At 47.0% G+C, this 27,797-nt stretch overlaps 1 protein-coding gene across 3 annotated transcripts in view; it reads left to right on the top strand.

Moving 5' to 3' along the window:
• The first annotated feature begins 3,110 nt into the window (after nucleotides 1–3,110).
• thrab (thyroid hormone receptor alpha b) overlaps nucleotides 3,111–27,797 on the top strand; it is a 69,773-nt gene continuing 45,086 nt past the window's right edge. For 2 of the 3 annotated variants that reach the window (XM_019893799.1, XM_019893797.1), the window contains exons 1-4: nucleotides 3,111–3,330; nucleotides 3,587–3,648; nucleotides 5,077–5,145; nucleotides 14,920–15,110. The gene's annotated coding sequence lies outside the window, so the exon portion shown is untranslated. The remainder of the gene's footprint in view (nucleotides 3,331–3,586; nucleotides 3,649–5,076; nucleotides 5,146–14,919; nucleotides 15,111–27,797) is intronic. The other variant, XM_019893798.1, reaches the window with a different exon arrangement.

Below are 27,797 nucleotides of genomic sequence, written 5' to 3'. Positions count from 1 at the left end.
CCAAATGTCAATATTTGGAATGTGGGAGTTACGTTGTCAGATGTTTAGAGAATATAATTATTGAAAGATTAAATATTCATCATGAGTCAAACCTGGACAAAAATAATGGGACCCCTAGAAAAGACTCTTACTCGCTTCACTGGTCTTTTTAAGCTGTTAATCAGTCAGCTGAGTTAAAGGGGTACATCATGTGCACCACAATAAACACGGACCAGAGGAAGCGAAGGAGAGCATTGTCTCGGGAGATGAGAACAAAAATTATAGACGAGCAAATTAAAGATGGAGATCGTCTTAGACCCTCTAAGCCGCTTGAGCTTCCTGTGACTACAGTTGCACACATTATTCAGAAATTTAACCACGGGACTGTAGCCAAACTCCACGGACGTGGCCGTGGGAGGAAAACTGATGACAAATCAAGCGAACGGATGATACAAATGGAAGATGATTTTGTGAATTCACGAATATACGCAGTCAATGTCTCATGATAACCCTCGCAAGTTAACACAGGTGATCCCCTGGCTAACGAGAGCGCCGCAGACGCGACACGAGAGCCCCCAAAAGTTGCGCTCCGAGAGAAGCATGTTGAGGAACACGCTTCTAAAAATAGCTGGAGCTTTTCATCAGATTTTGCATGGAGGCTCAAGAAGAAGCAGGAGTCCCTTTGATGGGGTTTGCATTTTTTAACACCGCCGCAGCATGCGCAATCCACGCCAGGGCTTTTAGTATGCAGCTGTATAAATTTGCTTTCATGTCATGGAGGCAGCGGGCCGGAGCGCGCCTGCAGTCGCTACACGCGCCGACAAAAGTATTGAGTCGCAGCTCCCAATCCGAATTGTCCATGCGTGCTTCCGTATCGCTCGGGAAATTAAGAAGGTAACCTTATCTTTCTAAGTCGCTGTTCAAACATTTACGCTCCGTTTAAATCCAGAAGGGAAAAAAAAGATGGAATTAAAACGTACTGCACATAAAAAATTAAAATGTTCCCTAAATTGGATAATTAACAATGTCAGCAACATATCGGGAGAATTTTTGTGCCGAGCTATCCACAGAGTAATATTGAATTTTGACTTCAGGCTGTTGACATTCTCAACATGAAACCGTCGAGATCATTGGCGCGTCACTCGGCAATCTCAAATCTTCTAATCTGTTGCCCTTTAACGGAGGTGTCATCTTTTGTGGGGTTTTTTTTTTTCTTGCGCTTGGAGTGGACATTGGGTAAAGTTACTGATGGCTGACTTGGGAGGCTTTGATAAAGCTTCCTGCGGGCATCCTTCCTGATATCTCTTATAGCTTTTATTACTCTTCACCTTTAAAGTAATATTCAGGAAACACCAACTGTGAGGCCATTTTTTTGTTGTTTTTTGTTTTTTTTTAAATAGCCAAGCTTGGCTGTGACTTTGCTTACTATTTGAGGAGATAAATAGATTAGATCCTGTTTCTACTTTAGCGACGAATGTGACACACAATCTTATTGTATTATAATGGATTTAAAATGGTGGATATTAACTTGTTGTTTACTATTAGAGCTCTTGAGGCTAACCTACTATGGGCTCGTGACATGATGGTTCGAGGCTGAACTTGCCGAAATGCTGTTTTCGTTATCGCCGGCGTCGTTGTACAACCATCAAATCGAGGTATAGCAATTATTTATACGTATGATATCACTACAGGCAAATAAACATGACTCAAACATCTCATCACAAGCTGCACGTCCAGCTGCGCGAGAGCACTGGTGTCTCTTAAAAGCCTGCAATGAAGTGAATGCTTGCAGTCAATGATTTCCGATGATTGTTTGTACACTAACACCTGTCATTGTGGTGTTCACTCAGGCTCATCTGCTTATTGATCAGTAGCCGCTAACAAGGTTGTTCTCACAGTCGGGGAGGGAAAATGATGAGCCCTCGTTTCTCATGGGGACCCGATCCACCTTCACTCTGTGAAACATTTGAACTTGTTCAAACAAACTTCCAAAACTCATTTGATCAAATGAATTGCAAGCAAAAACTGCACAGAAAGTACTGTGTACTATGTACATGCCTTGAAGAGGTGGGGCCTGTTGTGGTGCGTTTGAGATGTCTGGGTGTGAGCGGTGACTGAGAGCAGCTTTTAGATGAGTGTACTCATTGCATTTTTGTGTATTATTGATCTCCCAGTGTTGAATAAATTGTTGAAAAGGTCATCGGAAACAGTGGCTCTCCTTTCCCACACGCAAGGGCATTACAGTAGGGGTCCTTTTTAAAAAAAAAAAAAAACAGGCTCTCTGAATGAGAGCTTCAGAAGATGTCCACATTCAAAGGCCTTCGGGAACTCCACTGGGCATCGTTCGGCTTTTAATTTGGCTCGGCTACAAAAAGAAAAATAACTCCAGAAGCAGAAGGCGTTTTTATGCAAAACGTTCCCTGGGTGTTGAATTAAAAATGTCCATCTGCTGACTAAAACCCACACTCGCTTTTTCACATATTTAATCTCAATGCCTGGACAGGCGTGTTTTTTTGATTAATCGATTGATTGATTGATTGGACATATTTTCGCATTATAAGACAATAAAAATTGGAAGAACAAAAGAAAAATCTTCAATAGATGTTTAACGGTTTTACATATTCGAAGAGAGTCGGAAGAAATACATAAACTTGTGCCATCCTACTCCATGTTTATAATGAATGTGCCAAATTACGCCCTAAAAATTAAAGACGTGTTCCCATATCATCTGTATTGTCGACATTTCAGAGCAATATTAAAAGAACAACGTGGTTTAAACGGTCATTAAATTGTCAAAGATTACAAGCCATCATGGGTACTTTCTTTAATTGTGTCACGTTACTATAAATGAGTCAAATCAGAAACGGATTTAATAAAGTATCTTAGAAGTCATTTGGTTTCTCTGTCATTTGTATTATAATTTTTTTGAGATCTCCATCTGTTTTCGATGACGCTTGCCGACACGGGTCACAGGAGAATCTGAAGTCAAGCGAGTACAAATTGGATTCATCTCCAGTAAGACCATAACAAAAACAACATAATTCATTGTTATATTAATTCAAATATAATATGTCATATATATTTTTGTATTATTTTGAATGAATATAGCATTAATTAGTTTTATTTTATGTGGTTGTTTTGGTTCAAGTTTCTACAATAATACCACTACAGCAAATGCTCTCCCTCGAAGTGCTAGTACTACATATCCCATAATGCACCGCGTGGCCGGGCTCATTAATGGCAGCTGTGTTCCACCCATTTGCTCCGTTTACCGGTACGACCGCCATTGTTGTTTTTGTTTTTCTTTTTCTTTGCGGTTACCTGGTTCCAAAGCAGTCGAGTCAAAATAAGGTAAATTTGAGTGTACCTTATTTAACAAAACGTTGGTGTTTATCTAGTAGTTATCTCAGTTAGCTCACGAGTTCGATGTGAAGCGTCACAAATTGCTATGTATGCTAGTTAATTGCTGTACTACGTGGATAAAATGGCGACTTTGTCCTCTGTGTAAAATGTCCTTTTTTTTTTTTTTTAATAGCCAAGAGAGATGTTTTTTGTTTGTTTTGATGAAAGTAACTTATACTTGGAATTGTGGTTTTTTTTTTTCCAGTCAGGTTTCATTGACCAGCCAGTGGGTCCAGCCTGAAAACTGACATACAGGGTGTCCATAAAGTACGTATACTTTTTAAATGTTTTCCGAAATGACATTTTATTCAAATGTCACATTTCATATACATAGATAGATATCCCTCCAAAGGTCAATACACAGCTGCATTCAAGTAGGCTTGATGCCAAAACTCCACATTGCCATCAATTGTGTCCAGACTTTCAACACAACCTTTAATGCTGTCTGAATTAATACTGTTTAGATCACTGATTATTAAATATCACAGCAGTACGGCGGGTCTAGTGGTTAACATGTCTGCCCAACAGTTCTGAGATTTTGCGTTTGAATCTCAGCTTCCTGTGTGGCCCGCTTGCTTGGCGTGGGTTGTCTCCAGGTACGCCAGCCTTCCTCCCACCTTCATTCTTGGAAAAAAACAACCAAACAAATAAACCCAAAAACAACAGACTTGTTTTGAATAATGTCATGATGAGATTTTTCTGTCAGCAAAGAGAATAAAGAACTACTAAATCTGATAATCTGATTTTATTTTAACACTATATCACCCAGCCGGAGTTTAAAGTATTCATTAAGAAGCTTAATTTTGACTAGTTAGATGGCAAGCTGATAATGTGTGCCTGATGAAAGGTGTTTCCAGAGGGGAAAAGAAATACAAAAAGTAATTTCAATCTTCACCCACCCACACACACATTCATACACACACAAAATTCTTAACGTAATTCCTTTACATTCATGTACTAATTACAAGCATCCCTCATGTTGGCTCCTGCAGAACCCTCTGGAATAAAGGCGATGAATGCCAGCATGGCTTGTCTTTCCAACCAATCACGTCGAGTTTGTGCACCGGCAAAGGCTCGTTACAACATGCTGCCTGCTTGCAAAGTGAATTCCGTTTGAAGGAGCTTTCATGTGGTTCGTGCTGGCGATGAAAGTAGAGGAAGGCGCTGTCATACATGAGCGACGTGCGCGAGGAAAGAAGTGTCTCGCTGAAGCTCGTTAGTCCGGATGTTTTTGGCTTCATTTGAACAGGATAGGTTTCAGTACAGCCTAGATGGCTTAAATTCTTACAAATGTTCAAATTTGTGCGCTACACGTGAATTTTAATACGTCTTTCCCCCCTCGAGACAAAAATTTAGTTGTCTAATAGTACAGTATCTATTTTAAAGTGATAACTGCGCTCGCCATAAACTAACTTGAGAGGTGAAGCTCGCTTAAGCTAGCTGTTGATGTTAGCTGCTTAGCAGGCCTTCGGAGCACCAGGCAGCGATATTCCCACCTGCCGATGCCACTCGATGAATAATAAATGAGCCCAGCAGGAATGTGGCTCAATGAAGGAACACTTAACCCCTTGGTGTCATGTAAGCCGGCCGAGGAGGAGATCAATCCTTGTCGGGTTAATGGAGGCCATGTAAACATTGTAACTGATGGACCCTCACTCACTCACTCACTCACTCACTTGTTTGCTCCCTTCACAGCCCGCGCCAGGATGATCACCCCAACTGAGACCAACACCAGACTGCTGGATAAGACGTCGATGCATTCAGGTACAGTCTCGCAATTACATTCTCGGTAAAATGTCCCCTCGAAGCTTCCCAGGGAGAATAATTCGACAGGGTCTCATATGACCGCAGCCGCATGCGTCAATTCGCTCTGCCAGCAGGAAATAATTTGTACACGACAGGGAGCGTCCAAAGATTTTTCGACATTGTCAAAAAAGAATGCAACATTCTCACAATGGCACCTCTCCAATTGCCCAACACAAGGTCATGTATCCATTTTAGCCATTTATTTATTGCCTACCATTGCTAGCTAGAATGTTTTGCAGCGCGGCCACAAGTGGTTGAGGATTGCGGCACGCATAACAAGCGCAATTCGTTTCCGACGGTCGCAAGTCAACGTCTGCTGTCAACGCTTGTCACGGCGCCGTCGTGTCGTTTGTGTGTTGTTTCTTTTTAGATCATCTGTGCTGTCAATTTCTTCACTTATTCATAGAAGTGAAGCTTGTTAGTTTTCTCCAAAGACTGTCGTCACTTGCAAGTGAATTGGCAGCGTTGCATCTTTTCACATCTTTTCACGTCTTTTCACTTTGTTTGCGGGATTCCTCTCAACAACATCCATCTTGTGTTCCAGCGTGTGTGGTTCCTCCCAATATTCTCGTAAGCGGCGGGATTAGTGAAGTGGCATTAAAACATCCAGAGGCCGCCTCGTTGTCTCGTGGCCGCGCGGAGTGATGCATCACTGTACTCATTAGTCCCTCGCTGTAACTGATGAAGAACAAGCCGCTTGCCTCGCCTTAATGAGCATGCAGATTTAAATTAGGTGCAAATCCGGCGCTCGCCCACGCAGCATTTGTCTCAATAACATGGAGTCACCGGTACAGTGCGCCGTCAACTCCACTCGCTTCACAACGCATAGCAGGGGGCCACTGTTATTTTTTTCAAAAAAACCTCCAACTGTTAACTTTGTTGACATGCCGATAAGACATATTTTGTTTGATTTAGCCCCGCTTCCTTGTTGGTCAGTCAGGGCGCGTGTTTGATTGGCTACCTTCCGTTTACGCCGTAGACCACAGAGTGCAATGCCTCGAGCTATAAATATTCATACATGCCTATACAACTCTGGTATTGGACCTCGATTGAGTGTGCAAGCTGCGTGTGCACCGAATGAAATGGCCTGCGCGTGTGTTGATTCAGTGGAGCAACCAAATACGGGTTGAGAGCAGCTGCCCTCCATCCGAATGTCGTCATGAGCGGACAAGTCGGGAGCAAAAATGATAATTCCACGAGAATATTTTCTGGGATTATTTGCTTATGTCTTCATTGCTCCGAGCAACAATGGACTGTGACAGCCGCTAATCCGCACGGCTTCATCGGCCCTGATTTTCCGTCGCTCTCTGAGGTTTATCGTGTTTACGCACGCCGATGCAAAGCGAGCGAAGCGCCTGCCAAAATCCCACAATTCAACGAGCCGTCTGGGCTCTTGTTGACACGCCAAGAAATCATTTACTGATATTTTTCTTTCCCCCCCGCAAGAAGATTGCCGCCTAGCTCTGCGTTTCTGTGGCAACGTGTTTGTGTTGGATACAAAGGCCGTTTATGTCTTGTTGCCAGTCTCTTCTCTTTTTTTTACCCTTAATGGGCACATAGTTGCGCATCTACCTATCCTAGCCAGCCATCATCCATGGAAAATAACATCTTGTGATCAAAACCTTGGGCAATATGGGCAAAAAATGTTTTTCGGTAATGTTTTTATAAACTGCATCATCTTTTCACATGACCGTGACAAATAACGTTCGCATTTCGCTCCCTTCTAATTGATGTGACAAACCGAGAGTCGCCTCCCAATCGTTAGCTTCAACTCAAAAGCTGTGCTGATCTCAAATTTAACGCAATGCGATGCCGCCATCGGCAGGGATCTGTTCATTCGTGACATGGTTTTGCAAACCTGAATTTCACAGACAAACTGGGTTGAAAAATGTCCTTGAATGAGTATGTTCGGTGGTGGCAGTAAATGGTTCGACTCCAGTACGCAAATTTAAATTTCAACAGCTGTGATTTGATTGGAAAAAAAATTGTCCTTGATTGATTGATAACAGTGATTAACCACCCAAAGTATACCACATAAAATCCTAAATAAGAAGCATCGATCTCCTTGGCTATTTATCCATGAATAACTTTTGTGCATCCTCATGTCCTTATATGGGCAAAAGTCTGTCATGGGTATATGCTAATGAGTAGCGGCTGACACGTGCACTCCACATCAACATTCACGGGTCGCAGCAATCACACACCCTTCTTAAATTTTGACCTCGTTGCTCTCTCGCATGACTACCGGCACGCTCGACTTTTAAGAGTTGCCGACTGAAATGACATGAAATATTCATGTGGATCAACACGTGACTTCCCGTCACTGCCGGCCCCTTCGCACCTTTGACCCCCTCACGCCCCTCTTATGCATCCGCAAAAGTACTTTGACTGCGCGCGTGAATAATAAATGAGCCGGGGAGGTCATGTGGTCGCCGCAGAGCCCTCTCTGCTTCCTCCCGACGCGACGGGACGTCCACTTCAACTCGCCGCACAGCGAGCACCTCAGATGAACAAGACGCTGCCGGACAAATTACAGCCGGCCGCTGACCCTCACGCACCTGCCAACTTGCTGCGAAAAAATAAGAAATAAAGCAAACCCTTATCCTTATTGGGAAAAGTTTTGAACCACGAAAAAAAAAATAGAAGCTGATTGCCCAGCAGTGAAAAAGAAAGAGTGCAGATAAGGGAGCATTTTTCCATCTTGTCAGTTTCAAGATTGTGATCACGCCGCATCCTTGGCAAATGGCTCCAGGATGGGAAGAAAGGCGAGGCTGATGCCTATTTGAGAGGCCGGTGCCAATGACGGCCCCGTTCAATGACCGAATGAGCATCCATTCCGCTGGCAGAAAGACTCGACAGAACGCTTCGCTTTTTTGCACAGATGAAACGACAATTATCCATCGGGGCCTCGAGTTTAATTCCGTGACCACGCTTGCAACGCTCCACTGTCATCAAGATGGTACTTTATTAAACACGGCAATAATGAAATAGAATGTAACGAATTAAATAAACAAGTTGTGCATCATAATTTTTTATTTTTCATTGCGGCAACTCCTGGTATGCGCAACTTGGCCACCAGGGGCACTAAATAGCACAAGGGCTGTACACTAACCATTGTTTTTTGTTTTTTATTTTAATATATTCTTCCCTTTTTGTTAACTATTTGGTAGTTGAATAAGATTTAAAATGAATAATCTTTTTTTGTCATCTTGATTTCCTAATCAATTCCTGCGAGAGATGAATTTCCATGATGAAAAATGAAACCTACCTAAGGATGACTGCAGTTTGTTCATATCTGTTGTGAAAGATCATGTGATAGAACTCAAGTGTGTGCTGTGGGCTTCCCACTTTGCAGGAGCGAGTGCACAGGTGTGCCTTCCGAACACTCGTGCGAGCTGGAGCGTTCTTGAGGGGAGATATAACGCGCTGTAGCTCATAGAGCCAGCTCGGCGTACGTGTCAAGGGTCAGGTGCGATATGAGTGAACTTGTGACTGACCGACTCAGTCATGACGGAAGAGATATTAAAAGACAGGAAGATGGCCTTTATGTAGAAATTGTCCAATTGTGTGAGCAGACGACCGCTGGTAGAAAAAGCAAAATTACACTGACATTATTCAAAACAAGCTTTTGTATGAGTTCTTTCCTCTCCTGGGATTTTGCTTTTTGCTTTAAAAATAAAACAACCCTTTTTGTGTTCATGCCACAGCAGAAACAATGTTGCTTTGGCACCATTTGGTGACATCTTCGAAACGAAGCGAGTCGAGGCGCTTCTGCTGGACACAAATAGTGCTTCGCCGCCATAGTGTGGCAATTATGGGCCATTCCAACCCCGTTTTCGGCAATTATTTGCGGTGTCTCACTCTAATTGCACCGTTTTTGCTTTTTCTTTTCCTTCAATTTGACACAATTTCCGCTTGACCATCTCAAGCACGCTCGCATGCGATGACGGCGTCTGCAGCGCTCCAGAGACAGACGGCTGCTGACAAATAATTTATGGCCCCTACTGGAGGTCGGTGCAGAGGGCGGCGGTGAAGCCATTTTTTGCACGTTGTCGACACAATCTCAACTTGAAATGAAATGTCGCAACGGAAACCGGCTCGCGGTCGTTTCGACTGGTCGCTGAAAAGTTCAAAGTTTGCTTCAGCAAAGTGAAAATGTTCACCTTTGATAATCGATGCTTCAGGTTTTAGTCGATCGTACAGTAACAAGGTTACGGATTCATTTCTGTGATACGATGCTTTGAAGACTGCGGCAAACTCACCTCCCCCCTCCCCATTTTATTATTATTTTTTCTTATTTTTAAAACAAACTCAAGAGCTGCCAGAAGCCCAGTTGGCACCCCGGCACGTTGCGTAGGCGGATGCAAACACACCAAACGTGCATGTGTTGCTCGTGTGTTGCTTTTCCATTGTTAGCGGCTAAGCTTTGTGAATTTATGCAGAGAAATCATTGGGATGCTTGTGAGAAGTGACACTCGACGGGTGGCGGGTGTCTTCCGAGCACAGTGTCAATCAAACTCCATGTGAAATGGATTGCTTCTCTTTTCATTTTGGAAGAAAATGTCTGTTGTTCTCTGAGCACATTTTACAACCCACAAAAATGACATTATATCGTGTCGCTACTCCCTCGAAATAAAGTCAAAGCACCAACATGGACGGCATCCGTCTTTGCCGTTGGTGAAGTCCTCTGTTCGAATTTTTGACTGCGCTTCTCTTCGCATTGAACCCCGTCGCCGTGGTTACAGAAACTACCGGGCGCACATGTACTTCAGACGCAGCGGAAGCCCATTTTCAGGGTGCGCGTGATTGTAGCGATGCGACGGGCCAGGATGCACCTTGTGCCTTTTGTTTGTGTCTGAGCACAAAGCAAGAGGCGGCGTGCGTGTTGGTCACAACAACTCAACGCGAGACGTGCTTTCTTCCTGCTGTGCCGACCTTTTCCCCCGCTGTGTTCCGATCCCAACTGTCCGTGCCCGAGATACCGCCGACACAGGAGCGTGCTCGCTCAAGCGTCTTGTTCACTCAAGACAAATGGGGCGGCTCTTACACATTTTTTCTATTACTCGGCTAGATGGCGACGGGCCAAATTGGAGGCCGCCATTATTCGCCTCGCATTTTCCCCCCGCTCAGATTGTAAATGGACGAGAAGACGAGTCTACTGCGACGCCGCGGTGATTCACGTCGCTCCCGAGTTGTTGATAATGTGTTGCAGTCCGCCACTCGCCGCTGTTAACCGTAGACTTCAGACTCGGAGCATCCATCAGTGGAGATTTGCGGCCCTCATCATCCCCCCCGCCGCCGTTTCCAAAGCAAGGCCAATCAGTCTGCGGGGCCGCTGAGCGCTGCCTGTAATAAGATTTGAGACGTCAAAGTGTCTCTCCTTTTGACGAGGCGAAATGGATCTGATGGAAATGAGCCCCACATGCAAATGTCCTGCTGGGATGATGAGCCCGGGCACAATAGGACGCCGAGCGTGACGGAAAGATGAGCCCTTCCGAATCGGTCTCATCATCTACGCCGATGCTCATCTCGTCGAAAGTCGGCCGTCGTCAGCCCCTTTCTTTAAATCATCACCGAGGCCTTTATCGGGTCTAAGTCCAAATCATTGAGATTTCTTCAAGGTGCCCAAATTGTTCGTGAAATTGACAGCTGCTCTTGATTAGCATATACAACGCAACTCCCTGTTGCCCACTTCAGGGCATGAGTGCACGATGGTGTTGAGAGTTCTCGAGTGGAAAGGTGGTGGACCACAGGTGCGCACGCTTTCCAGGATTCATTTGCACGCCCTCAGCCTCTAGCAAGGGAATGAACAAGAGTTCCGAAGAAATGTGGCCCAAAGTGCTTTTGCGGCATTCACAACTTGAAACGCGACCAAATCTTCACCCTGATTTTAATTCGGTTTTAGTTCTGTCAAATAAAATACCCCCAAAAATTCCCAATCCTTGATCACCAAAACTCGCCGCCGTAAGACGAGCAAACAGAAGCAAAGCAAAATGACCTCGGGGAACCGAGGTGATTCAGAAATGTAATTAACATTTGTGCTTGACAGGTACGCTTTTTTTTTTCCATTAATTGGAAATTTCCCAAATTAAAACTTCAAGTCCATAACTTCGTTATAATAACGCTACGTTATGAATAAGTCACGTTAGGGCGGAGGGGATGATTGAAACTCGGCCAGATTCAACTTTTACTCACGTTTTAACACGGCATAAACGCCCACCCTCATCCGGTCTGAAAATGACATACTTTGTTCATCTCTCCAAATAACGTATCGTGACAGGCGGACCAATTTCAAATTCCTCCACTAGATGGCAGAAGATATAATTCACCTCTGTATCCAACTCCTGCTGTTGAGACGACGGAATGATAGCTTCGACTGAAACTAAATGGGACCAGATTTCTCATGTATATTTATTAGTCAATTAAAATGAGCTCATCTGTATTTCAGTTTGTGTGTGGTTTTTTTTTGTTTTGTTTGCTTGTTTTCCCATCTTTGGTTTGTGGTGTGCAGTGCTTTTTTGTTGCATCTCTGCCATCGCCGGATACCGCTTACACCTTTTGACCTGTTAGCTCCAAGTCAACCTAATCAAGGCGAGATTGGGAAACTGCACCGGTGAGCCACAAATGGAGGGATCCATTATTCAGGACCCGGCCTCTCCGCTATCAGCCATTTGTCAGATTAGCTCTCACTTGTTTGCATTTGGACAAAAGCCCGGGCATGCTATAAAACCAAACAAACTCGCAGCTAATTGGAACCATGAACATCGGGCCTGCGCACTCTGCGGCTGCTGTGTTCATATTCACAAAGGTTGTGGAGAGAGGATGCGCGGCAGCTGCGGTCGGATGCAGAGCTCAGGTTTCCTATGTTGGAAAAAAAAAAAAAAGACGGCACAATCGCAGGAGCATTGGGGACACGAGTGGCAACATCACCAAATACTTTTAAAAGCCGTTCTCCCAAAATTCTTTTTATTTCTGTGATGCCGCAAGGTAACGTTAGCAGCGTAACTCATAATTGAAGCGACGATAAAGGAGCCTCAGCCATCTAAAATGTGATTTGAACGAACGAGTGACTTTAAATGGCTGCTTATTGCTCGTCGGTAATCGACAAAATGGAGGGGCAGAACACTGCAAATGGAAGCGCATCTCACGCATGCATTATTCAAAGTGCCAAGTTTGTGAAACATGGCCTATATGAAAGCGCTCTGAAGACGGAACGGTAACGCATACATCCAACATTAGGGACGCAAAGCGCTTCACCTCCTTTATACGGCACGTTTCATTGTGCTTCGCAGAGGCGCGAGGCTGCTTTTAAATTATGCACGCCTTCCAGAAACGATCTATTTTTTAAAGCCGGCCACAGGAAAAAAAAAAAAACATCACTAACGATAGTGTGGACTTCCGCCAAGCATTCGCCTATGTCATGAGTGAACATTTGCGATTTTTTTGAACAAATACTGACGTCTGAAGGGAGCTCAAGAAAGCTTAACCCGATTCCACAATTTGCAACAAGTGTCAGTTGGGATTCCAAAGGGCTGCCAATCTGGTTACCATCCAAATGAAACTTGGTTTGTAAATTGCACAGGTGTGTGTGTGTGTGTGTGTGTGTGTGTGTGTGTGTGTGTGTGTGTGTGTAGTTTTACTATTCAGTTCACCCGTTATTTTCAATGATGATCAGCGCATGGCTTATTACAAAGCAAACCCTACCCATCGTAAAAAAAAAAATAAATAAATCCAGGTTATACAAGGAACAATAGTGAAATAATGAACCGATAATTTTTGTGACAAATTTGAGCGCGCCCACGTCAAATGGTTCTGCCGACAGCTGCGCCACAAACGACCTGCCGGTGGATCTGAACCCCACGTCCATATTTCTCCGCAGCCAAGCAAGATTTACATCGCGCAATTATTATCCATCTGCCCGTCCCGCCAACTCAACCAACCATCCTCCAGGCCAGATGTCCTCTTTCCACACAAGCGTCCCCCCGCAGCCTAGCCAGCCTCCGGGGACACGATAACGGCGTACGGGAAGATCCAAAAGGGGGAAAGACACACCCGGTGTGAAGACTTATGCTGCCTAGAGCTTCCAAGATGGGGGACATGTATTTTTCAGTGCTGCCTGTGTTGGATCACATGCCTGCTGGGTTTCCCATCAGTGTGAGCAACGAGGCTTCTTTTTTGCCCGAGATCCACCTTTGATCCCGATCGTCGAGGAGAAACCAAGATCGTCACGAATGACGACGCCGTACGCTGATGTGTCATCTTTTAGGGAACATTGTGTCCGATTTGGACGCGAGAGCGAAACCTCCGCCAGCGAGGTGGCCAATTACCTGCAGGCTCCCCGCCGCGTGTCTGTCGCATTATCGACGCTCGCGCCGGGGTCACGCTGAGTGCAGGCCGGAGGCTGACGCCTGCTTGTGCAAGTGTGGATCATCAATGCTCACACCTGATCTCGCGGCGCAGTGAGGTGCTGCGCCACAGTGGTTGAGAATCACGCTGATCAAGTGCAAGTCGCATCGATAAATATTTCCGTCTTTCCAGAAATAACGCAAATGTCACTCAAGGGGGCGAGGACCTCCACGAAGGCGAAACGGGACTTAACATTTCAGCCTGAACAAAAATCGGCATCCACTTTATAGTGGTTGGGACGTCTGTTTTAGGTTCAAGGCTATGCTTTGGCCACACTATCGATTATTATTATATATCTTTCTTCTTCTCCTCCTTTCGGCACCTCCCTATTCAGGGGTCACCACAGCGAGTCAGTAATTTCCATCCGCCCCTGTAAACCGTCCTACCAACTCGCATGGTCGTCTTGGCAAAAGTTTTACGCCGGATGCCATTCCTGACGCAACCCTCCCCATTTCTCCGGGCTTGGGACCGGCACTGGGGAACAGTGCACCCCCAGGGGAGGGCACTGCCCCCCAGCGACTGGGTTGATTATTATTATATATATTATATATTATTGCGTGTTCTCATTGTGTTCTCATTGTGCTTTTGTGGTTTTTCTCCACCTTCCTCCTCTGTTCCCATAACGCATGTCAGTTTTGTTTAAGACTCAAAATTCCCCATTGTTTTCATCATGAGTTAATGGTTGTCTGTGCCCCTGTAAATGGCAGGATTGTCAGCGAGGATAGGCTCCAGCTATATACCGTACAGATATGCTTTACCGGAAGCTCGGCTTCTCAGTGTGGCAGTAATATTAGTTGTTCTTCACAGAGGAAAAAGAATACATGCCTGTGAATAGTGTTTTGGTCTGTCTAGTGTTGCGGCACCATTTGTGTTCGCATAGGTATTGCTGAAATGGTAAAATAAGCCGAGCCACCACTAAGTAGATCTTAGACGTGCGACATGTAATGAGATTGATTGATTGATTTTTCTTCCTTCTCGTTGCGGATCAACATCCCGTTGTGCCAAGTTGTCAGAATTTGCACTGGAGTGTTGCCTATTTTGACTTTCTTACGTTTCAGTCGGTACTTTTTTTTGTTTGTTTTTAACTTAAGTTATGCGGGTCCTGTAGAGGGCGGTAGATCGTTTTTTAGCTAGGACACGCACATGTTGGAGGGCGGAGCCAGCCAGCGCGTACACGAACCCCTCAGTGCCTGCGTGTGCCCCTCACTGGCGTCGCAGGCAAGCCAGCGAGCAAAGCGAGCGAGAAGCCGGAAAAGCAGCAAAGTCCAGTAGCCCGCGCAAGAGCTCGTGTTTTTTTTTTTTTACCCTTCTCTTCCCCTCCCCAAGCCGCGTGGACTCGAGGACGCGGACCGGACAGCGCCAAGCTGGGGGAGGGCGGGCGCGCGCGCGCGCACGCACGCAGCCTACTTCCACTTGGACGTGGCCGAATCGAGCCGCGCAGGAGCCCCGCAAAGTGTCCGCCGGAGGGAGCGGAGGAGCAACAGCCCCCTCCCTGGCCGCCGTCCATGCAACGCGCGGTAAGTGGCGGCGTGCGTGCATGCGTGCGGGAGTGCGCGAGCGGCTTTGACAGATGAGTAGATCTCATCCCTCCTCCTAATGGCGCTTTTCTACCGCCTCACGCGCGCCCGCGTACACGATTGACGCTTTTGGCCCACGCACGCGCGCGCGCAGAAATCGATTCGGATCACTTGGCCGTAATGAAGCGCCGATGTCCCTCGATCGTTGTGATGAAATGTTACACTTCGTTCTGGTTTCCGTGCGGCGGGGGCCTGCTCGCAATCGACTCGCATGTCAGTAATCGGCACCGCGCGACGCTTCGCGGACGCTTGATCCATCGTTATCCGCCACGCAGCCTGCATTAGCGGCTCGTCATCCGGCCACATGTTGGCCGCCTCAACATTCCTCCGCCGGAGCGGCCGTCGGGGTGGTCAGCTGTCCTACAGAGCCACACGGAGCACATTAGGAAAAACAAAACGGTGTGGCGTGCACGGCGCATGCGTCAACACCACACACCCCTTTCAGGAGCTCATCTGCATGCTCTCGAAGTGGAGAAGAAACGTTTGCATATTGCCAACAGAGGCGCGTGGAGAGAAACGTTTCAGCATGTTCTGCAAATGTTCCTCCACATCTCGGCAATCATTAGCCACGAGCTTAGCTAACATGGCCTGGCACGGAGTTGATTATTAGCCTAGCAGAAATCCTTCAAACTTCTCTTGTCGTTTTGCCGTCTTTACATTGAGGAACACTGCGTGCCCCGGACCGCATCCTCTCCTCCTGTCCGGGCCTCCTTCGTGGGGGCCCCCCTGACCTTCATAGCTCTTTTCCAGCAGGCAGCGCCCCAGCAGGGCCTCTTGGGTTTTTTTTTTGTTTTGTTTTGTTTTTTTTTTCCTCTCCCTCTATGTGCCTTTCTTACTGGCTTTTTTTTCTCCTTTTCTCCTTCTCTTTCTTACGGCCCTCCCTCTCCATCCCCCCCAGGTCCCCCTCGCAGCGGCTGCAGCAGTCCAACGTTCGGAAACATGGAGCGCGCTCTTATATAACCTTGATTTTCTGCTCGGGTCAGCTGTGTAATGATGTCAGAGGTGTCTTGGAGAGGCAACGGGGCATGCTGGGAAAGTGGAGGGGGGGTGGGAGGTGGTCTCCCGACTCCTTCACCTGCCGCTAAATCTGCCGGCGGTAGTCGTCATTCGGCTCATCGAGACACTCGGCATGCATGAGATTCCGACTGTGTGTCGCTTGAATTATACATTAGTTTCTGAAGGTGAGGAAAAAAGAAACACATTTGCACTCAGGACATGCTGAGACATCGCACTACTAAGATCCTTTCTCGTTTACATCACATACCGAGAATGTTCCCTATACATCCTTTGAAGATTCGTGAATAGGTGCAACTTGCAGTGTAGTGGTTCACACAGCTGCCTTTGTCGTTCTGACTCTGGATATTTGGTGGCGAGCGATGCTTGCATGTCTGTCGAATTATAAATCATTTTGTAGGATATCCTTACAATTGCATTTCCGCTAAGGGAATTGCATATTTGCATTCTTATAGCATAATGCAAGCTAATTGTTCACATCGCTGCCTTTGGTCAAGAGCGATTTGGCTTTTTTTTTTGGACAATCCCGATTTTGTCCATACATCAATTTGTATTTGATGCCGTTATATCCTCATTGGCTTGCAAGCGTCACATGACCAAAGCCACCTTCATGAACCTGAGCTCTTTGGCTCCGCAATGTCGTTTTCAGTCGGCAGCAAGTGGCAGCACGAGGCAAAAGGGCTGCCACCTGAGATGGAGACAAGCAGGCACATTTTTCTGCTTCATTCGCATTTCCCAAACTCAGTATCAATCGGAATACTGTAATATGCGGTGCCGCATCGAACTTCTAATTGTAAAGAACTAATTGGACTTCCCCTCTTAGCCCAAATGGTCAAAGTGTAGATAGGAGGGTGTGGAGATAAACTGTAAATGTTTTTGTTTTTATTGACACCCAGCTTGTCAGCTGCTCTGTGTGGATGTTGAGCCAAACAACATATCCTGCATTGGGACATATGAGCTCGCTTGTTTACAGTCAGTGTGACCTGACTTGACTGCTGCTCGTCCCATCAGAGGCAGGCAGGCCCTGAGCGCTTTCCCACATTGCCCGTTTGTTTGCCCCCCCCACACTCCTCCCTCCCTAATTAGATTATAGCACCCATATGTTTGCTGGCTTGTGGGCGGCTTCATAGGATCCATTCTGTGCGGGAGAATGAGGCCATCGGTGACATGTCATCTGATCATCGCGGGTGTGCGCGCTGCCTCTGGGCTGTATCGGCTGCGGTGGAACGTAATGAGTTCTTTTATTACTGTCAGTGTATTTTGCAGGTATTTGGATATTTTGGATGTTTTTTTTTTTTTTGGACTTCCTGCATTTGGGAATAGATACAGTCGAACCTCGTTACAGCATCACTCGAGTGACGTCACGAATCTGTACGTTATAACAGTAGTTCGTTGGAACCACTTGCAACAAAATGGCCACCAACTACAATGCATAATATGAACATTCATAGTAGGGTTAAAGCATGAACATGTAATACAGTATAAACATGTCAATTACAAATAACGTGTATACAGTTTGAAGAAAAAAATGATTTTGTAAAGACATGAAGCAGACAACCGTAGCGTTCTGACTTCATCTCTGGAAACATTCAGTCAGCAAATAAAAAGGGCCTCTTCTCCAGATCAGGATGTGCCGCTCCCCGAAGCAGTTGACGATCATCTGTTGGCCCCGAACTCTGCCAGCGTTTTGTTGCCATTTTGGCTCATCGTGGTCTTTGTAGAGCTTGGTCCCTTTCGAAAGTGTGGGACAATTTCAGCCTTCACAGATGACATGTTTTCAGACCACGTGCGCCGTGCCCCACCCCCCGAAGCACGCCGATGTACGAGTCGATCGGTTATGTAGCCCCCTTTCGAAAGTGTGGGACAATTTCAGCCTTCACAAATGACATGTTTTCAGACCACGTGCGCCGTGCCCCCCGAAGCACGACGATGTACGAGTCGATCGGTTATGTTGCTAAGCAACGTAGGGGAATCCCGCGCTGTACGTTTTGTCCGAAGCAAGGTCGCGGCGACAGTTAGCTTCCCACCGGTTCGTTGTAGCGAAGGCCTTGTCACAATTTGGTGGGAAAAATCTGGTCGTTATCATGCAGTTTACATTATCGGGGTGAAAACGTAAACGGGGTGCGTTAAAAAGAGGTTCGACTGTATCTGCACTTTCCAATCCTTATGTTGTCAAAAATAGTTTTGAAAGCCTCCTGCCGTTAAGATCTTGTTTTTCGAGTGCCTTGACAACAGTGTAAAAAGTACAGCCGTTGCCAGCTAGCCATAAAAAAAGAAAAAAAAACGCAGATGTTTTTTTTTTCCTCTCCTCAGTACAAACACGATATACAGTACTTTGATAAAAGAGGGAAACTTTTTTTTTTTGGGCATTGTATGTTTTGTCCTGCAGCACCTTCACTGGACAGGATTTGAATCAGTACTATTTTGGCTGTTAGTGTCCCAATGTTCAATCTGGAAGAAAATATCCATCCATCGCTCTTTTCAACACTCGTATCGCATGATGCAAGTTTTTCCGATATCGCGCGGCGGCGTTTGTAGTTTTGCCTCCTGAGAATCGGCTTGTTAGCATGTTTCATTCGCGTGCGCCCCGATCAAGTTTATGGACCGTTTCATCACTGGCCGCATCGTCAAGATGGGCCTTACCGACCGAAATTCTTTGACAATTCAGCCCCCGCAGCTGTTTTCACTAAGCAACATGAATTACTACAGCATTTCTAGCACGAGCCCAACCGCCAAAGAAACTCAAGAAGCCAAGCCTCATAAGACACAAAGAGTCTTCCGCTTTGCTTTTAAGCGGCAATAATAGGCTCGTTTGGCTGTTTTCCAGTGCTCCTTGGGATACGTTTAAAAATCTATATATAATAATAATAAATCAGCTCTTGAATCCCGTTTCTATTCGTGACACAAATTAGGTAAGGGCGTCTTTCAGAAGTCCAGCCACAAAGTCTCAAGGAGCCATGCCCAAAAACACATGGAGTCCGCCATTTTGCTTTGAAGTGGCCATCGTAGGCACATTCCGGTCATTTAGATCCGGGGGGGGGAGAAAATTCAAACCCCGAATGCCGTTTGCTTGAACACCATGAAACTCGGTAAGGCGCATCTGTCATGAGTAAACTGCCCAAAAAGTATCAAGAAGCCAAGCCTGCAAAGACGCGGGACGTCCGCCCTTTTCCTATGAAGCGGCCATGAAAGACTCGTCTTGGTCATTGCAGAAGCTTAAGCCTAAACTGACCAAAGGCTTTCAATTCATCGTGAAGCCTTTCTGGGGGGGAAAAATAGACGTTTGCACACTCCCAACTTTTTGCTGATGCTGCGTGAAGTCAAACTGTTAGGCAAATTCTACATTGTTGAGCTCTGTGCTGTGTTTGTCCTCGATTGTGGTGGAGACTGAGGTCAACTTGCGGCGTGGAGTCGCTGCGGTCGCCTTCTGGGGCCACCGGCTGATAAGCACGGCCTCATGGAGTGCGAGACAAGAGGTTATCAAAGTGTCCTGCTGGCCTGCCAGATACACGTTTGTTCTTTTCTGGTCACGTGGACGCGCGGCTGTTTGCACGCATGCGCCGACAGAACGTCCGGCGAGCCGCGGCGTGGGCGAGGGGAGGCAGGTGCGCTTCCGCTGGGGGCTGGTGTGGGCGGCAGGCGAAGCGATGCTCTCAGCGAGCCGCTTGAAGTGAAGTCCAGAGCTGCTCCAGCGGTTCCCAGGATCGTAAATTTGTCACATGTCATAAACACTTGGCGTCGTGGCAAAGCGAGGAATTCCCTTCATGTGGGCAAAGATTCAAGTGGGAACAACAATTTGAAGCTCTCCATATCCTGAGGCCTAAAATAATGACGCGTGAATTAATAGTTGGATGTGTGTAACCCAGTGGCAATAATGTGCTTCAATTACAGATACGTGCGTTCTCAATCTTCTTGTTTTATGTCCGCGATGTCGTAGACGACCTTTTTCTGGCTCTCCGTTCATTCTCCTCCGAGCTTTTTTTTTTCTCCTTTAGCCTTCAGTGAACATTTAAAGCGCCGACTATTGGGGGAGTGAAAAAGACCGCTTCAACATTCAATTTTCTCCTCCGTGCGGCTGACCGCCACAATTGATGTCCTGCACTTTACAGAAAAGATCCGTAAATGAGTAAGGGATGTCCATTCGGCAAAATTCTCCACACGTCAGTCACTTTTTTTTTTTTAATCAGTGCTGCTTATTTTGTCATCTTTTTTTTTTTTTCTCAATGCTGGAGCGGCCCACAATTTGTTATCAGTGCTACTGGGGAGGAGGGAGGGGTGTTTATTTACGACAGCACTGCAGTTCTGAAGCCCTCAGCTCACAGGTAAAAAAAAAAAAAACACAAAAAAAAAAACCAATGAGACGCTAATGTTAATTGATGGAGTGATGATTGTAGTAAGTGAATAACAAAAAAAAAAACCAAAAAGTCTGGCTGCACCCCCCCCCCTGCTTTTTATTGGCAAAATAATTTGTTGCCGCCGCAATTACGCGCCGCCATCAAGACAGATAAGCAAGGTAATAATGCAGATTGCTTTTCCCCAGTCATCCGCTAATAAGAAAAGCAAAGCGCGGTAATTCCGCGCGCCGGCGCTTTTGGGGTGTCACGCTCCATTGTCGGCTGAAAGGGGAATTTGTTAAGCTTGAGGTGTGAAACAAGCAAGTAATCCAAATAAATAATAAATGCCACTTGCCTTGCTGCCACTCCCCCCAGAAAGGGGGGGGAATCATAATGAAATCCCGATGTTGTGTACAGAGCCGCCACTTCACGGCAATTCCTTTGCTAATTAAGCTTTTCCGAGCCTGAAGTTGCACTTTGCGCGAATGTGGGTCATTTTGACAATGATTAACACTCACCGTACGGCCGCCAGATAGCGAGCGCACCGCCATCTTTCATCTCCACCTGGTAGCGTCGTTCGGCTACGCCTCGATCCGCCAACTTCACGCCAGGCTCGCCGCTCGCGTGTCGAGATTTGCCGATCGTGGCAGCTGCTCATATTCCTTGTTGTCATAACGCCACCGAGGTGCTGTGCAAACAGAACGCGTAATTAAACGCGCCTTTTCCGATACCGTGTGCATGACGCCGCGCAACGATCACCGTAAAGCTGCTCCCTCGCCGGCTCCGGCCTTTACTCCCTCAAGTCGAAGCTCTCGTTGTTTGTAGGCATGTGGGATTAATCAACTATCAATTTGAGTTGATTCGTCAGCATTCTTTTATTTTTTAAAAGAATGTATCTGCAGTTGAAAGCGTGTTCTTGCCGAGCTGCCCTGCTTCCACTAACAATATGACTGGCTACGGGGGAAGGTGTACAGTGGATCTTACGATCAGAGTTCATTGACCCGCTTTATTATGATGATTTTTTTAATTCATTTGCATTTCTGCTGCATGATGAGTGACCAAACAGAGTCCGCCGCCCGTCCCTTGAAACAAAACAAAAGGCGTCAACGCGGGAGCGGGTGGAAGTCTGGTCTCGGCGTCTGTTACGATGCGGCCGGCCCGGCCTTGGTGTTTGTCTGCTGCTGTCCGCTTTGATGCGCCGCGCTCATTCAAAGCGACGTTGACTTCACGTGTTTGTTTGCGGGAGCGCATTCTGTGCACTCCGCTGCCCCCACCACTCCTTTCCCTCCCTCGTATGCACTGTGCATTTCTAAATATACACATGCCTGTGTGTGTGTGTGTGTGTAGGCCTTCACATTCTTTATCTGGCACAGGAAGGGGGGGGGGGGGGGGAGCGAGTAGTTGAGTTGACCAGAGGCGACCCCGCCCCGACTGCCCTTTAACCTCGCCTGCCGCCATCCTTGCGCTCTACGCATTAGCGCTGAGCTGCTCTGCAAAACCTTTGCGTTAGCTCATCTAACATTTGCCATATGTGTCCCGAGCCTCACACAGAGAGAGAGAATTCAAGTTTATCCCGATTGCTTTTTAATTGAGATTTTCTCCATTAACAAGACATCTGCAAACATAGAGGAGCGCGTTTACAGGAAGAGGAAACTCTGCATTGCCAACTGAGCAAATTGGTCATGTTGTTGAACAACCTTTCCGACCTTTCTGCCCACTTTGGCGTGTGCAGAAAACATAAAGCCAAATAAAAGTTCATGGCAGGCGAATGCACGTACTAGATTGTCATTAGCGTGTTTTTGGTTTTTTTGTTCGTTTTATTTCCGAAGGGGGTGACGAAAACATTCAGATCGGACTCGACTTTTTACACAGCAGATGTTTCACATGGGATCCATTTAGTCAAATAAACAAAAAGATGAAAAAAAACAAAAAAACAAAACGTTTTGTTCTGGTTCTGCTAACACGCTCGGGTTTCGCGTCTTGCTTTTTACCCCCAAATATTTGAGGTGAATTATGTTAAACGTTGCGGTGCCGGAGAATGAAGTCACTCAGTGGAGGAATATGTTTCAAATCGAAGTAAACAGTCACGGCTGGCACAGTTCAACCAAGTCGGTCATCAGTGGAATATATTTCACGTGTATATGTCAAGAGCGAAAACTGCGTTTGTGTGCGCCAGCTGATTGCGTAATCAGCGCCAGCCTGGATGTGATTAATTAATCGGCTCCCATCGGGCAAAGAACATGCGAGAAACATAAACCAACACGAGTCCTCCCTCCACCCCCTGGGCTTCAAATGGAGCGCAACTATTGCCGTTGACAAGAGTCAGTGTTGCCAGATTAGTGATGATGACGAGTGACTTTTATGACTTCGACAGCGACTTAAAAAAATATTTTTTTGACTTGTATTGTGACAGGTCATGGTCCGGAGTGATTGTGGCAGTCAGTTGAGCTAAGCTAACATGTTGTCGGTGCTCCCGAGCAAATTTCAGGGTCATGAAAACAGGAGCCTTCAAATCCATCCAGCTTCTTTTCCCCGCCGATCCGCATTTGGGTCACATTTGTACATCGGTCTCCCCTCGACCGGTCACCAGCCAATCGGAAGGCGCACGCAAACGTGCAAGCATCCATCCATTTTGGAGCCCGCTCGTCTCCATGGTCACGGTTGAGCTGGAGGCTACATGTCAATTCAATTAGAAACCACTTCATAGAAGTTCAAATCACATTTCCAGTAAGGTCTTCTTTTCGCTCTTAAGATCCTAGATAGCGGATCATTGGCGGCGGCGCGTGGCAGTCGGCGCTCCACATCCGCTGACGACTTTGAGTTTTGAGATGGATGCGCTAACCACCTCCCCATATGCGGCCGCGGCCGGTAAGCGAGAGAGCAGGAAGTGGGTCGGTCGTGCGAGCCGTGTGGCCGTTGTGTTCTCCGCGGGTGGCGTCGGGACGATCGCGACGGTGCGCATCGGGCCCACGCACGCCGGCGCAAAGAGGCGAGGCGAGGCGAGGCGCGGCGAAAGTTGTTATGCTTGGCGAGCCGGCGGAGGAAAAAGGCCTCGGCTTGGACGCCGCCCAGCTGATCAATCTCTGTGCTGGCTCGCTTTCAGCCAGCGCCGCTGCCAGTCTGCATGCGAGCGCTGAGCTTTTCAACTATGCAAACAAGCAGATTGCTGCGAAAGCGGGCGAGACGGCAACTCGCGCCGGATGATTGCTGCGCTCAGGACCGGTTTTCTTTCCAAGTTTGCGAGCGGGTCTGCCATGCAAATCCAGCCACTTTTATCCCGTCGGAACGTGTCGGGCTTCGGCGCACTAATGAACACGCCGGTTCATTAATAGAAATGTAAACGACACGCCGACACTTCTGCCAAACCGCTGATTAAAGTGTCAACAAGACGACCACGCAAGCGCTTTGAGGCTTTTCTGAGGCTTCGGGACTTCAGGACGTCCTCCTGCGTTTAAAAATGAGACATTTATCATCATTATCATTTATTGGATCTGCGTTTCAGACATGCCACCGTAACCGAATCAAAAAAAGGCAATTGCCACACACACTGAAGAGCCCGCCATCTTTTCTTAGCTTGAACTTTGTAAGTAGCCTAACAATCCATTTATTGCTCGCCCAATCCGGGCTCGGCCACGTGGTGTGCCGGCGTTCGACTCGGCTCCCAAATTCTGTCAATGCCAAATGGGAAGTGCTTTGAATTCGAAACAGTTCAAGTCAAGTCGTTTTTGCCACAAATGTTTTGTTTTTTTTCCCTCCTACCCGAGAATTCACTCAAAGGCCGCTTTGTAGAGATCTTTCACAGTAGCTGTCACACCAAAGAAGAAAAAAAAAAAAACTCCGGCTGGATGGATAGAGTAAGAGATCCTTTCCGCAGCGTAAGCCTGGCAAATGAAAGGCGGCGTATGCTGCTGCAAGGCGTCAGGCAGGTTTTGACACTTGTGGTTTTGGAGCTCCTTTGACAACGCGGAGTGCTCGGCGAGCTACCAACCGCCGCGCGCACTTCACTAGCATGTGAACCGAGATGGCAAAAAAAATACTCGCACGCCGCGCTTAAATAGACAACTACGTACTTGTGCAAAAATAGGACTCGGATGAGAGTCGAAGGACTCATTCAACACCTTTGCTTAATTAAAGTCTCTGCAGAGGGAAAATAAATGTCTTGTAAATTTGACACACCGCAGAGAAGTGTGTGTGTGTGCGTATAGTTTATAACGAGGCTTCAAAATCATTCATAATCAAGACAAAGTTGACGGTCTTGGACCGCTCCGGCCCAATGTGATGAAACCACTTCCCGCTCAACTGTAAACTGTCAATCAAAATTCCGTTACTGCAACCCGCGGGGGGAAAAAAAAAAATCCCACGCTACTTTGTCTCATGCCGACACGTAATGCGATGGGCAGAAGAAGCGGCAGATCATCTTTTGACTTCATTTCTGCTCTTTGCGCCGTCAAACGTTTGATAGTTTGGAGTCACCGAAGCGCCGCGCGAGCCGGCCCGTCACGCCGCGTACGGTGTTTGCTTGACGCGGCGCCGCCCGTGGCGCTCCATGTTTCCTCTGTGTGCTTTCGAGGCTGTGACAGGCAAAAAAAACGGAGGGTGCGACGGATGCTGTTTGGAGCGCAGCAGATGTTGCGCTGACGGTTTCATGTTTCCCGTCACTTTTTCTCACGATGACAAATTCCAATCTTCAAACTGAACGGGATGTTTTGTTTTGTGCCGCGGCAAGAATCGGATTGATTTTCGTCTGCCAATCGATCGAAAATGTCACTCGTGTCATCCGCCGGCTGGAATGCGTTTGACTGCGGCAGAGTTCCAGTAAAACAGAGCATCGCTTAATTCAATGGTTCAGGTTTGCTGTACACTGATTGGATGTGACATTCGGGGAATGTTTCTGCGCTTGTAAAGTCTCGGTGGCATCCCACAGGGCCAGAGGTTTTCTTGAACCCGACGTGACTTGTGCGACATTTGCAGGCGTGATCCTTTGACAGCTGCGGCACGATGACTGACTGGTGTCGCTTGTTCACACGTCAGCGCCGCTCGCGCAGGTTTTTCGACAAATCTGTCTCCGTCTTTGCCCAACAGGTGCGAGGTGTGTACGACTATTCAACTCCCGTGATTCCCGCGGGCAGCCTAAGCTTCAGGTTAGACACTTCATTTGGCTGAAGGATTAGCCCGCTGAGCCTTTTAGGGCTAAGCTGGTCTCAGGGAAAATGGAGCATTGCTTTGCATCGCCGAGCAAACCACGTGGCGTCGCCTCGGACGTCTTCCCTATCATCCCTGCGCTCGGCATGGTAGCGTTCCCGCCGGGATTTGCCTAACTCCCCGCCACTGTCGGTGTCCGCCGCCTCTGAGCTCCCCCGTTTGCTCTCCCGTGCGCCGCAACGCCACGCCGGGCCAAACGGTCACGCGCCGTCTCTCGTGATTCTAGAACCTTCCCCCACGGGAGCTCCCCGAGACGGGGCGGCGAGGTGATCGGCGCAAGTTTGTTGCCGTCTTAATTGCAGTAGGAAAGGAAGGCGAGTCTTATCTGCTTGCCTGTTAAGAAAAGACGCGCATGACTGCTGGATTATGCTGGTTGGAACACGGCGTCTCGTTGACACCCGTTGAGGCTGCCGTGCCGGTGCCTGACACAAAAACCTCGGTGTCGTCGAGTCAATATTTCCCAACTTCCATGAGAAAAATCAAATGGGGCATCACAGAACAAAAACGTCACCCTTTCCCTCATTTGTGCTCGGGACAAAGCCGTGTCTAATATCAAAATATCGCTTTGGAACCATCTGGCTATATAATTGAGGGGATGCCATACCCTTGTCTAATAAAAAAAAAAATGCGCACGGCTGCCGTCTTATGGCAATCTTTTGTGGTAGATGAACAAAGAGACGTTATTTGTTGTAAATGCCGTCTGTTGTTTTGTCACCCTGCTTTGTCGACACTCGCACGTTTTGAGTATGCAGGCGGGCGAGATTTTTCATACATCTGTACATTGCGTTTTAGTATGTGAGGCCATGAAGACATTCAAATGTCATCCATATATTTATTTCACACGGGCAACGCCCGGTGACGCTCAAGTGAAAAACATTGCAGGGCCTTTTAATTATTATAATTACTGTCTCTTTTGTGAGGGTGACATTTTGAAGGAGTGCCACTAATAAGATGTTTTCCTTTAGTGGCACCGTGTGGACAGGCAAAGCATGCTGGGAGCTGACATTTGCCGCCATTCGACTCGCAGTCGCATCAGCGTCCGCGTCTGATGGTACAGAGGAGCCCATAAACGCATCATTTGCATTTGGACTCAGGGGAGGCTGGGTCCGATTTGTGTGGTGTGGTTTGGCAAGCGGCGGCGCTTCATTGACAAACGGGAAATGGTTTTTGTGGGTCTTTCTCAGAAAAAAAAAAAGAAAAAACAAACGACAACTTCCTTTTTGTTGTGTTTTGACCTCGTGCGGGAACTCATTCGAAATGTCTCCGGCCAGACTGACGCTTGAAGTCAATCTAATTGTGCCGCGTCGTGATGTCGAGTCCATCGCTGCGTGGTTACAAATTGTGGTGTCGGGGCGATAACGGTACAATGCGATAAATCATCTCATACTGCTGCTAATACAGCCCTCCCGGGTTGTCTCTTGTTAGCCGTTAGCCCATTTCTGGCCTCGTGTTTGCAGTGCTAAAAGCGAGAATCTTCCGTTAAGTTATGTAATGCCGCAAATGGGACCTGACTGGCTCGTAATACATTTGGGAAAGGCGCACCACACATGCAAATATGCAAAATGCAGTTATTTGCCCTACCTTAGCTTTGGGCCAATTCAAAGCGCTTATATGATTGTGATGTATCATATCAATGTCAGAGATATATGCCTGCTCGCAGCATTTTGTAGTTCTGCCAGGTTCTCTTCCCCCCCCCAGGTGAGGCAATGCGACTTCGGCTTGTGAAGCACCTACGGTACCTTGGGGCATTCCCAACATGTCAAGTTGCATAAATGGGGGCTTGTCGCCATGTTGAGCACATTTGACTACGGGATTGTGTGCCACAAGGCTCTTTTATAACTCCTTTTTTTTGGGGCGGGGGGGGTTAACAGTCCCTTTGTAAACTCACTCCCCTGTTGACAGCCATGTTATTTTACATTTAACTTTTTTTTTTTTTTTTTGAAGCTTCTTTATAGTTTTCATGAATATTTAGGTTTCTAAGATTATGAGAGGACCCTTGGAAAAATTCCTCCCTCGTTCAGAGGTCATCGCAGTCAAATCTTTAAAAAAAAAAAAAACATGCGCGGGCTCCGCAGCC

This window comes from Hippocampus comes, unplaced genomic scaffold, assembly GCF_001891065.2.
Source record: "Hippocampus comes isolate QL1 unplaced genomic scaffold, H_comes_QL1_v1.1 scaffold31, whole genome shotgun sequence".
Classification (NCBI taxonomy): Eukaryota; Metazoa; Chordata; class Actinopteri; order Syngnathiformes; family Syngnathidae; genus Hippocampus; species Hippocampus comes.
The sequence above is the reverse complement of the archived record's forward strand: the minus strand, read 5'-3'. Positions and strand labels throughout refer to the sequence as shown.